This window comes from Pseudonaja textilis, chromosome 6 (genome assembly GCF_049901715.1).
Source record: "Pseudonaja textilis isolate UNSWEBS1 chromosome 6, rPseTex1.2, whole genome shotgun sequence".
NCBI classification, from domain to species: Eukaryota; Metazoa; Chordata; class Lepidosauria; order Squamata; family Elapidae; genus Pseudonaja; species Pseudonaja textilis.
The window spans coordinates 20,631,523-20,643,914 of record NC_141995.1 but is presented as its reverse complement, the minus strand read 5'-3'; the positions used below and the strand labels follow the sequence as shown (position 1 = coordinate 20,643,914).

At 37.1% G+C, this 12,392-nt stretch overlaps 1 long non-coding RNA gene across 2 annotated transcripts in view; it reads right to left on the bottom strand.

Moving 5' to 3' along the window:
- Positions 1–2,982: 2,982 nt before the first annotated feature.
- LOC148125412 (uncharacterized) overlaps positions 2,983–12,392 on the bottom strand; it is a 61,023-nt gene continuing 51,613 nt past the window's right edge. Inside the window, exons 3-4 of one of the 2 annotated variants that reach the window (XR_015744088.1) lie at positions 8,208–12,321; positions 2,983–5,558 (exon numbers count right to left, since the gene is read on the bottom strand). This is a non-coding gene — a long non-coding RNA (uncharacterized LOC148125412). Of the gene's footprint in view, positions 5,559–7,110; positions 12,322–12,392 lie in introns of those variants that run through there. The other variant, XR_015744087.1, reaches the window with a different exon arrangement.

Below are 12,392 nucleotides of genomic sequence, written 5' to 3'. Positions count from 1 at the left end.
AAGTTACAGTGGCACTGGAAAAAGTGACGCATTTCCATTTTTTACACTTATGACCATTGTAGCATCTCCATGGTCATGTGATTTACTTCGGATGCTTGACAACTGATTCATATTTACAACAATTGCAGTGTTCTGGAGTCATATGATTTCCTTTTATGACATCCTGACAAGCAAAGTCAATGGGGAAACCAGATTCACTTAGCAACTGGGTTACTAATTTAACAATTGCAGCGATTCACTTAACAAATGTGGCAAGAAAGCTTGTAAAATAGGGCAAAACTCATTTAATTAATTTCTCACTTTTTAACATAAATTTGGGGCTCCATTGTGGTCATAAGTTGAGGACTACCTGTATCAGTTATCACAATTGTTGAAGGAAATCTAGGGAGCGTTCAAGATAGCTAGCAATTAAAAAAACAATAGAAGGCCAACATCGTCAACAATAGTCAGGAATATAACCTTCTTTATTTGGAAACAAAGTGCCATCAAAACAAGGGCACAAAATAAGCTGTTCAGGGAATGCTGAAACAGCTACGTTTTTATGGCTTTCTTAAAACCAGCAGAATCAGTGCCATAAATATTCCAGTTATGCTGTGATGAGAAAGATGCTCTTTTCTTTAATACTGCTTGCTGGAAACTTTATTCTACCTAGATGCTTCTATAAAAATTCAAAAATAATGTTATGGTTAACTGTTACACAATAAAGCCTTCCTTGTGATATACACTGCATTTATAAGGGAAAAATAGTTTGAATGAGAGCTGCACAAGTCTTCGTGGGTCCCTGTACAAAGCACCACAATCCTATCTAGAAACTTAGCCACAGAAGTGTAATGAAGTGTAAAGCAAGTCTTCAGCAGCAATATTATACGTGATTAGCTTTTGAAAGGGTGCGTGCAAGATCTGATAATAAGTTGAGGATCAATGCTCCTTATGTTATGGCTGGCTCCTTGTTAAAAAAAAAAAAAAAAGCAACTGTCAGACCTAGAGAAGAGATCATGGTTGCTGGGCAACCAGAGCAACCCAAATATGCTCTTGCATCAATTCTGAGAAAGAAATATATATATAGTACTTTGTTTCCACTCCTTGCAGATATGATCATCATTGATTGTGATGGTGGTGATGTCAGGGAGAAAATATTTGAACCTGAGCATTGTTAACACAAAGATATTAGTGGCGCCTCTCCACAGAAATGGAAAGTGCACTATTGCAACTATACCTCTTTTTCGGGTCTCTTCTGTTTGCTGTGGAAAAGAGAAGAGATAATAACAGATCCAGTGGCGGTCCCATGTTCTTCACCCTTCTGGGAAAAATACAGGTGTAGTTTTATACTTAGGAGGAATTGTGGTTCTTTTCTGTGTGCATTTGCGGGGAGAGTCCTTGAGCCATGATTCATGATATTAATCTTAGCTCACCAAAGGAAAATGTTATAATTACTATTTAATTTGGTTTAATTAATTTATTGACTGTTTTTTCTCCAGAGCAGGGGTGTCAGCCTCATGACCTATGGGCCAGATGTGTCACATACTGGCCATACCCACCCATTTTTGCAAGGGAAAAAAATTGTGATACATCACATGATGACAATGTGTCATCACGAGTTTGACCCCCTTGCTCTGGAACGGGGGGGGAGTGTCAAACTCGTGGCATCATGGCAGCGTTACAAGATTTATTCGCAACTTCCCCCTCTTTGCTAAACTGGGTATAGGCATGGGCAGTGTGTGAGGCATCCGGCCCACGGGCCATGACTTGGACAGCCCTGCTCTAGAACCTTGGCAACTTTAAGACTTGTGGACTTCAATTCCCAGAGTTGAAATCCACAAGTCTTAAAGTTGCCAAGGTTGGAGACCCCTGCTCTAAAAGGTCAAAGTCTTGGGAATCTGCTCAACATTATCTCTACAGCAATCCTGGGAGACAGCTTAGGCTCAGAGAAAGTTTCCCAGTAAGTTCTGTGGTCAAGCAGAAATTGAATCTGAATTTCCATGCTCCAATTCCAGCACCATTCCCAGTAAGTCTAATTTGAATAAGCATAAACTTTCTCAGTAATGATGTTGGAGATGCCAATTCCAAGGGACAACTTGACAAACTGAATTATAGTTAATATTGCTGTGGGAAATGAACACCAGGTGTGGGTTTCTACCAGTTCTGTCCACCTCTGTAGAACCAGTAGCTCTGAAGAGCAGCAGACATAGAATCGGTTCTATGTTTCCTGATATTTTTGCCCACCCGCCCATCCGGGCTCTTACCTGATCTTTATTTCCTGATTTTTTCAACTTCAGCTGCTGAACGAGGCACAGCTGCAGTTAAAAAAGCAGGAAAAGAGGACTGTTTCAAAGGCTGCTTCTCTGAACGCAGACTGCTGATGACGATTTACAGGCGCGCGGCTCCCAGCATGTGCAAGGAAGCTCCTAAATCCCGAACTGGTAGTTAACCCTGTCGTATCCCACCTCTGATGAACACTAATGATGCCAGTGATTAGAGCAGCGCTTTCATGAATGACTTTGTGAAAATTAATGATACTTTTAAATGTTATGATTAATTTATATGTAGTATAAATTATATATTATATAATATCACTCACCATGCTCAGCTGCATTCTGTATACAAATGATATTTCCCCCTAAAATTTCATCTATATGTCTGGGATTGTAAAAGAAGATTGTGTGAGTTTTATGTGCAAATGGATTAGTGACATTAGTAGATCAGGCACCTGCTGCTTTTATTTCATTTATTTTTTTATAAAATGTATTGGCTGCTCATCTTACCACAGGGTAACTTTTTGCAGGGAATTGTTGCAAGAGCTCTTTAATAGTAAACCTTTTCCTCTCATTGAAAGTACATGAATTGCACAGCTCCATTTTCATTCTAGAACCACAACCTTATGGTATGTTTTTTTTTAATTTTTCTCAATTAAAAACTCACTAATTGTGAACAAACTACCTGATCGAACATTATTTAGTTTATTTATTTATTTATTTTGTCCAGCAATTATAAGATAACAGGTATAAGTATAAACATAGTTATAGATACATGAAATGGATACATATAAGAAAAATAAAAGAAATAATAAAAAGAAACAATAGGACAGGGACGGTAGGCACATTGGTGCGCTTATGCACGCCCCTTACAGACCTCTTAGGAAAGGGGTGAGGTCAATAGTAGACAGTCTAAGGTTAAAGTTTTGGGGGTTTGGGGAAGAAACTACAGAGCCAGGTAGAGTATTCCAGACATTGACCACTCTGTTACTGAAGTCGTATTTCCTGCAATCAACTTTGGTGCAGTTTACCTTGAGTTTGTATCTATTGTGTGCTCTTGTATTGTTATGGTTGAAGCTGAAGTTTTCATTGACAGGTAGGACATTGCAATAGATAATTTTATGTACTACACTTAGGTCAGACCAAAAGTGGTGTACTTCTAGGTTATCTAGGTCTAAAATTTCAAGTCTGGTGGAATAAGGTATTCTGCTATGAGTAAAGGAGTGGAGAACTCTTCTCCTGAAATATTTCTGGACTTTCTCGACTGCATTAATATATGATATATAGTGTGGGTTCTAGACTGATGAGCTATATTCAAATATTGGTCTAGCAAATGTTTTGTATGCCCTTGTTAGTAGTGCGAAATTACTGTAGAAAAAGCTATGCAGGATTAGGTTAACCACTCTTAATGCCTTTTTGGCTATGTAGTTACAGTGAGCTCTAGCACTAAGATCATTAGAGATGAGTACTCCAAGGTCCTTGACAGTTTGGATCATCAACCTAGGTCTTGACTATTCAGCTTGTATTTTATTTTCTGATTTATTTTTGCCAATATGTAAGACAGAGCATTTATTTGTTGAGATTTGAAGTTGCCATTTGTTTGACCATTGTGATACATAGTCAAGGTCTTTTTGGAGGGTAGTAGTATTGTCTGTGGTGTTGAATAGCTTTACATCATCAGCAAAGAGAACACAGTTGCTCTTAATATGATCACAGAGGTCATTTATGTAGAGTATGAAGAGAGTTGGTCCTAGAACACTGCCTTGGGGGACACCACTATTGACAGGTACAGAATTTGATAGGACACTCCCAATTTTGACCATTTGTTGTCTGTTTGACAGGAATGCAGTTGTCCAGAGATACCATAAGATTTTAGTTTTAGGAGTAGTTTGTCGTGTACCACTGAATCAAAGGCTTTACAGAAGTCTATGTAGATTGTGTCTATTGCTTTGCCCTGATTGAGTTGTGTAGTCCATATGTTTTTGCAGTGTAAGAGTTGCAGATTACAGGATAGTTTTTTTCTGAAACCAGATTGTTTATTGGAGAGTAGGTTGTGTGCCTCTAAGTGGAGGATAATGGATTGGTTAATAATTGATTCCATGACTTTACAGGTGATTCAGCATAAAGAGATTGGTCTGTAATTTTCAACTAGGCTGGGTCTCTCTTTTTGAAGATGGGGATAACCGTGGCTTGAGACCATAGGTTTGGCAAGGAGCTGGTCCTGAAAGATTTTTCAAAGATTATGCTTAGTGGTTTGGCTATGGCAGTGGATAGCTTTTTTAAGAAGTAGGCACATACTCCATCCTGTCCAATAGATAGAGATGGTTTTAGACTGTGTAGTGCTTTTTCAATGTTGTCTTCTGTGAAATAGATATGTATTGGATCATTGTAGTCATCTGTGGTTTGACTAGGAAATACTGGGCATGAACCATTACTATTCACAAATACTGAGCCAAAGAATGTGTTAAAGAGGTTGGCTTTAATGGTGTCATCGTTGCAGTCTTTACCATTTGGTCCTTTCAAGGGTGGGATGGAACTTGAGTCTTTTAGTTTGTTGTTACAAAATTGTAGAAAGTGCAGGTGGAATTGGTGTGTAGAAGGTTTTCCTCTTGTTTAATGTGATTATTGGTGCATTCCATCTTTATCTGGTGGCATAAATGTTTGAATCGACTGTTGAAGTTGGCAACATGACCAGATTTGTTTTTTCACCAAAGGGATTTATTTTTGGATTGAAGCTTCCTTATTGTTATGGGTAATCTGTTTTTCCTGGTTTTGGGAGTTGTTATTGGTACATATAGTTTGATGACTCTTTTGACTTCAAGTAAAAATATGCTGTAATGGTCTTCAACAGTATTGCATCCAGTGAATAGAAATTGCCAATCAAGGGATGAGAGATCATTGTTTATAAGTTCATAGTTGCCTTTTTTGAAGTTATAATTGGGGATTCTGTCATTGTGATGATTTTTGTGTGGACGTATGTTGAGACAAAAGTCAATCATGTTGTGGTCACTGTTGGAAAAGTGTTCTTTAATTTGTATTCCATAAATTGAATTCAAACTATTGCAGAAGATGAGATCGAGGCAGTTATTAAACCAAGTATTGTTGGTTACTAGTTGTTCTAGTCCCAGATTTGTTACTGCATTGTAGAAGGTTGCATATGTGGGTTCAGTTGTACATTCGTTAAGGGTCCAGTTAATATGAGGTAGATTGAAGTCACCAAGAAAGATAAAGGTGTGTGGGCAGGATGCTGCCCATGTTAGTAGTGTATTTAGCTTGATTGTGTGTTCGATGTCATAATCAGGGGCTCTGTAACATTGTAAGAATTGAAATGTGGTATTTAAGAACAGTTCACAGACGATGGTCTCAGGAAGAGCAAGCTCCTGGGTAACTTGGATGTTTTTTAGATGTAAGGACTTTTTATAGAAGATAGCAACACCTCCTTCTCTACGGATTTCACGATCTGATCGGTAAACATGAGAGTCAGGCAGAGATGCATTGAGCCATGTTTCACAGACAAATATGATGTCAAATTTAGCTGTATTTAGTAAGAGGAGAAATTCAGGATTTTATTCACAAGGCTTCTTGCATTAGTAAAAATTTCTCTTGCAAATATTTTCTGTGGTTGCCATGTCTCCTCCAAATGTAAAGTTATTTTCTGTTCCCAAGCCACAGAAAGATTCCCCTTGTTCTTGGACCTTCTATTACCAAATATACAGAAAATAGTTCATCCTATATTTTCAACCTCTTTGATCATTGTCTCCTCCTATCTCTCCCTAAACTCTTCAAAAAAACTGAGTTGCTACATTTTCTTTAATAGAGTTCCAGACCAAATAAGCTTATACCTTCAAGAAGCAAAAATACTGCCATTCCAGAGATCTTACTACAAGGACAGTAAAAAGGCATAATGGAAAGGATACGAGAACATAACTGAAGGCAGTCTTAAGAAATCTGTCATTTACAAGCTTCAGCCTTATTTGAAAAGGGATAATATGATAAAGTTAGATGTTTGGCACAATCAACACACTGATCTTCTTTTTTTCACTTATTGTTGAATACCGGTCTTCAACAATAAGTGAAAAAAAAAAAAGATCAGTGTGTTGATTGTGCCAAACATCTAACTTTATCGTATTATCCCTTTTCAAATTGTTTGCACTTAACCAAACATAATATTTAAAAACTTTATATATATAAGTCTGTAGGTAGAATATGACATTGAGCATTACAGAAACAGATGTGATATTAATTCCATTTTGCCCAGCAGGCAGGAGTTAAGCTGCTCTTGCACTGGAATGTTGTTAAATCTTCTTTCTAGCAATGTTTAAGGTTAAACACTGAATTTAGCAAGTGTGAATGTTGTCCTATAAGTTGACTATAGAAAATTGGCTCATTAATTGGCATTGGATAAAAATCTCTTAAGCAAACCTGTCTCACACACAGAGAGGGATATACTATACTTTAGAGCTCACTGAATGTTGTTAAGATCCCGTTGCTTCAGCACTGTTATGGCCTCTTGAGGCTAATCAGGGTCAGATATTGAACTGATAAGCTCTACAATTTTCAATCAAAATCCATTGCTGCCTTCCGTGATGACAAAAAAATTATCCTGTAAGGTCAGAGAAGTCAGGAATCCACCCCCAAAACCAATTTAATTCAAAATTTCAGATAACAATATGGAGCCTACATGAAATTAAGTCCATATTCTAATTTCAGCAGGGACTTAGATACTTATCATAAAAATTGCAAAAATCTCAAAGAAATTCAGAATAGATTTTTGAATATTAAATAACATAAACATGTTATTAAATATTATGTTAAATATGTTAAATATTACAACATATGTAGTAATAAAGATGGTTGATACATTTTTTAATTAAATCATGGAAGTATTTGACTGCTCATAAATCTGGCCTGATTATCTGCCAGGATATTGTTCTAAACTAATCTTCTATAGAGCTATTTAGCATACAGCTTGTTTGCCATTTTAAAGAAGCTAACTACATACAGAAAAATTCAATATTTCAGGCTACTAAATTACACTGAATTTGTAAAACTCAGTTTCTCAGTATTGACTGAGTCCTTGTTTTCGTGCCCAGAATTTTGAAATGGGAGTAAATATATTCATATTTTATTAATGAAGCTATTTCAAAAATATTTAAAGTGGAAGTAACAATCTATTAATAATCCCCCCATTAATTTATATCTTGGAGGACTTAAACTGAATCAATAGCTGAAATAATATAGAATATAAATAAATCAAGTTTTAATTGACATCAAATCTTAAATGTACAGAGCTTCCTGCTGCACTAGTGTTACAGATAACCATTTTTTCTGCTCCTCCCCCCACTCCACCACCCCCCAAATCATTTTTACAATATCCATTTTTTAAATGCATAAAATCAAAGGACTGAGTTTTGATAAAATGTTTACAGGCACCAACCACTTCTAAACATGCTTTTTGGAAGAAGAGGCTTGAAAGACGTACACTTTTAAGTCCCACCTTGAACGCTGCATTAGTGGAATCCTTAAAAGCACAAATAACAGGGAAAAAATAATGGTGGGCCTTGAGGGAAAGAAAAAAAAACAGTTCTGTCTTGCACCTAATTCAATCCATTTAGAAGCTCTCTGCCTAAGCCAAGGATTACAGGTGATACCATCTACTTCAGGTTGCAGTGTCTAAAGAAAGCATCCTTCTTATTAAAAAATGGAAAAAGACAAAGTTTAAAGCCAAATAATTCAGGCTTGCATAAATCTTTAATAGGACCTGCCCTCCCAGGATTGGCTGCGTGTACTTTTCTCTGCCCAAGGGAAACACAATATGTCTTAGAAGAGAATAATAGTAGCTCCATCTTGTGTGTTATATGATATCTTCAAGTAATCCAGAGGATTTTGTCTTTGTCTGCCGTAAACAAAAGGCCACCCATACATACAGTGTCCAGGCTTTTTCAGGCTCCTTACCTTAGCAGGTGACATCCAGAAGATGGACGTGGAAGAGTTAGGCAGCTAAGTCACTAGAGGCAAGTTTCCTCTCAAGGCTTTAGGGAAATATGAAACAAATAAGGCAAATTCTCTCTTCCTAAGACAAAAATGTGACAAGCTGTTACTCTAGTTTTCTAGCACATTGTTTCCACCAATCCTGGCAAACACAATTCTGTATAAGAATTTAAAGCTTCTTATAGTAAATTAGCAGAGTAGAATTAAATATGAATAATGGAGCATGTCAGAGAATTAAAAAAGGAGCACAATAATGTTTTTAAAATGGCATTGCACCAAAAATTGTGCTTTCTTTAAGTTTTATTGATGTTGTTTGTCATTATAAATAATGTTACTCAAAGGAACAGATACAACAGCAAATGTGGGCATTTCCAGAAAAATCCAGGAATTGGAACATTCTATTTAAATATTTTAATAAAAATAAGAGAAAAACATGGCATTATCATGAGGCTTTAGTATAGACTGGCTGAACAGAGAAAAATAATATACAGCAGAATTAGCCTGCAGTACTGCACTTTTTGTGTCACAAAGTGATAGTGATAATAATATATTTTAATTATTCTGATATATGTTGAGAGTCAAAGATCCAGCAAATTCTTGCCCTCCCTTGTTGACAACAATGTGCCAGACACTGGAAAAAAGAATAAAATGTCTGCTATCATGGACCTAATCCCTATCAACAAGAAGAGGTGAATGAGAAATGACTGATACATTCAAGTAATTGTTCATGTTACTCTTGAATTCATGATATCCAAAGGAGGAAAGATCAAAGAAGTGTGGCTACACCTCTCTAAAATTCAGAAGAGAAGCATGAATACATTCAGGAAACAGAAGACGGGAAATATAAACTGTAGAAACTGGAAGGCTCAGTGAGCTGAGACTTGTTACAGAAACCAAAAACAAAATAGCAATAGCATTTAGACTATACCCCGGTTCACAGTGCTTTACAGCCCTCTTTAAGCAGGTTTTAGAGTCAGCATATTGCCCCAACAATCTGAGTCCTCATTTTACTGACTTTGGAAGGATGGAAGGCTGAGTCAACCTTGCAGCTGGTGAGAATCGAATGGCCAAATTGCAGGTAGCCGGCAGTCAGCAGAAGTAACCTGCAATACTGCTCTCTAACCACTGTGCTACTGTGGCTCTTGATAAAGACAAAAGATAGAGACAAAGCAAATAAGAATTATTGCAAATCTGTTGCAACATTTCTTGTTGAAATGGATGGCTACAGAAATCAAATAAATAAATAAGATAGTAAGAAAGACAAAATTGATAGAAATATAATATGCATGCCAGGGAATCAACCATTGAGCCAGGTGAACCTTAGATCACTACCCAACTACATCCAATTGATCTAAGAGGGGCCATACCTCCTTAAAGAGAAGATGGGACAATTGAACTATTTTGTAAAATTCCCAGGAAGCTGGACGAAACCTAAAGCATATAATGCAAATATTATTCTCTAACACTCCAGGAAATCTACTGAATTTAACATAATTAGAGATCTGGTAGAGGATATAGGAGTTTCAGATGGCAATATTTGAAAGATTGCTGTGGAAACAGAATAGATAAAATCCTTGGCATACTAGCAAAATGAGGATGCCTGGCAGCATGCTGACCCATTCACAGCACACCCAGGAAATATTTATTTTCAACTGACTAATTATGATTTTGTTAATATCAATCATGTCCAAGAAGTGCTCCATATGTTTTAGCTAGGCAAAACACATATTACTATTGGTACTAATCTTCCTTTCATTTGCCATAATCATTCTGCTTCTATTTGCAGGCCTTTATGTTTTATAATTTTATCCAGTTCTTTCTCTCCGATTCTGCTGTCTCCAGGTACTGCAATGTCTACTATCAATACTTGTTTGCATTTCATATCAACAATTGTCAGTTCTGGGGTGTTGTGTGGCAGGTGCTTGTCTGTTTGAATTCTAAAGTCCCAAAGCATTTTAGTTTCTTTATTATCTGTTTGTCTATGTTATGGTCCCACCAATTCTTGTTTGCAGGCAAATGTTATTTCTTGAAAATATTCCAATGTACCATTGTTGCTATTTATAGTCAGTCTGTGCAATCTTCTCAGAGCAGCTAATTTGGTGGTCTACTATTTCTTCAGCTTCTTTGCACAGGTGGCATTTGCTGCCTGTTGCTGTCATCTCTATTCTGACTTTGTATGAATTTATACTTAAGGCTTGGATTTATGTATCCAGAATTAGCCCTGCTGTTTGTTTCTTCAACTGTAATGCTGTTAGCCATTGTCTAATTATCTGCTCTGTTTGCTATTTTCTTTTAAAATGTACCAGCCATGTAAATACATTTTCTTTCCATTTCTCTTTTCTGTTCTTCATTTTGTTTTTCTTGTAGGCCACTTTAGTCTCTATGGTACTCAGGAAGCCTTCCTGGTGGGCTAGCTTCAGTGCAACTTCTTCACTGTCCTTCAGATATTCTGCCAATGCCCTCCCTTTTTTTTCTTCAACTGAGTGGCATATTTATAATATTCCATACCCACCTACTTTTCTTTGTAAGTGGAGTCTGTCAACATCATGCATGGATGAAAAGCATGCTTCAATATTATTATTTTTCTGATCTTTCTACCCATGGCTTTTAGTTCTGTTTGAGTCTAGTCCACTAATCTGGTAGTGTATCTAATGTCTGGAATTTCCCAAGTGCCTTGACTATATTTCCTCTACTAAGTTTGGACTTTTAAAATCTTCAGTCTCACAATGTATTCAGTGCCAATCAGATTGGAATGGAACCTGGCTCTTCCATGACATCACCAATGTTACAGAAAGGGAAGGCTGCTCACTGATCTTCACATGTTGACTTCTACACATGAAAATATCACCTGGTGATTCTCCTTTGGAGAATTCTAATCAGGTATCCTGAACTCCTTCATTGTTAAACATCAGTGAATAAAAACACCGGTAAACTTCTGCCATTTTAATCTTCATCTGGTTTGTTGTGATAAAATAATATATATATTACTTGATCTAGCTCAGATAATGTTAGCTCTGATTGTCAATATGTAAAATAAATTATAATAACAGTTCTTCTCTCACCCCACTCCCTGTTTCTCTCTCTTTCTCTCCAATTTATTTGACAAACCATCTGAAATCTACAGACACAGAATAACAGAGTTGGAAGGGACCTTGGAGTTTCCAACCCTATGATGGCAAACTTATGCCACGCATGCCAGAAGTCACATACAGAGCCATTTCTCCTGACATGTCAGCCATTGCCCATTGCTCTTCCAGGTCCCAGTGCGTGCATGCTCACTGGCCAGCTGGTCTTCACACACGTGGGAGTGCCAGAAACCGGAAGACCAGCTCCCCAATGCACATGTGCAGGCCAGCCAGCTGGTCTTCATGTGTACATGCACGTTAGAACTGGAAGACCAGGTGGCTGCCAGGAAGCTGAGCTTCTGGTTTCTAGCACTCCCATGCGTTGCATCAGTGAGCTGCTTTTCCATCTTCCGGCATCTGCTCACACTCCCATTTCAGCACTCAGTGCTGACAAGGTTCACCACCACTGGTCAAACTGGAGACCCTATACCATTCTGGACAAATGCCTGTCCAGTCTCTTCTAAAAAACCTCCAATGATGGAGCACCCAAACTTCTTACTGTCAAGAAAATTATCTTTAATCCTAGTTTGGATCTCTCTTTGATAAACTTTCATCTCTTCACCTAGATATTATTCAGATTACCTAGATACTATCTAGATCACCTAGATAAATATAGCTCCATTCTGAATTTTCTCTCACTCATCTCATGAATACTTTTCCTATGACCAGAGCGGCAATTCAGTTTATGTGTATGTATAATTCCTCATTGAGCAAGACATTATTCTTACCATACAGGTTATGTAGGAAACTTTCTCATATATAGTATTATGCACAATTTGCATTTTAAATTATTATGCAAACCAAGGATATCATATTATCTTGGTCTTTGTAGAATAACACAGTTGCAAAATATATATCCTGTCAATCGAAGTTGGATAACCCATTCAGTACACATTCTGATTGTGTATTAAATTTTATTCCAAGGCCTGTAGTCAGAAGTAGGGCTGAATTGCCTGAAAAACAAATAACAAAAGTGAAACAAAGCAACTTTCCATAGCTAACTTGCACTGTAAAATAAAACCTG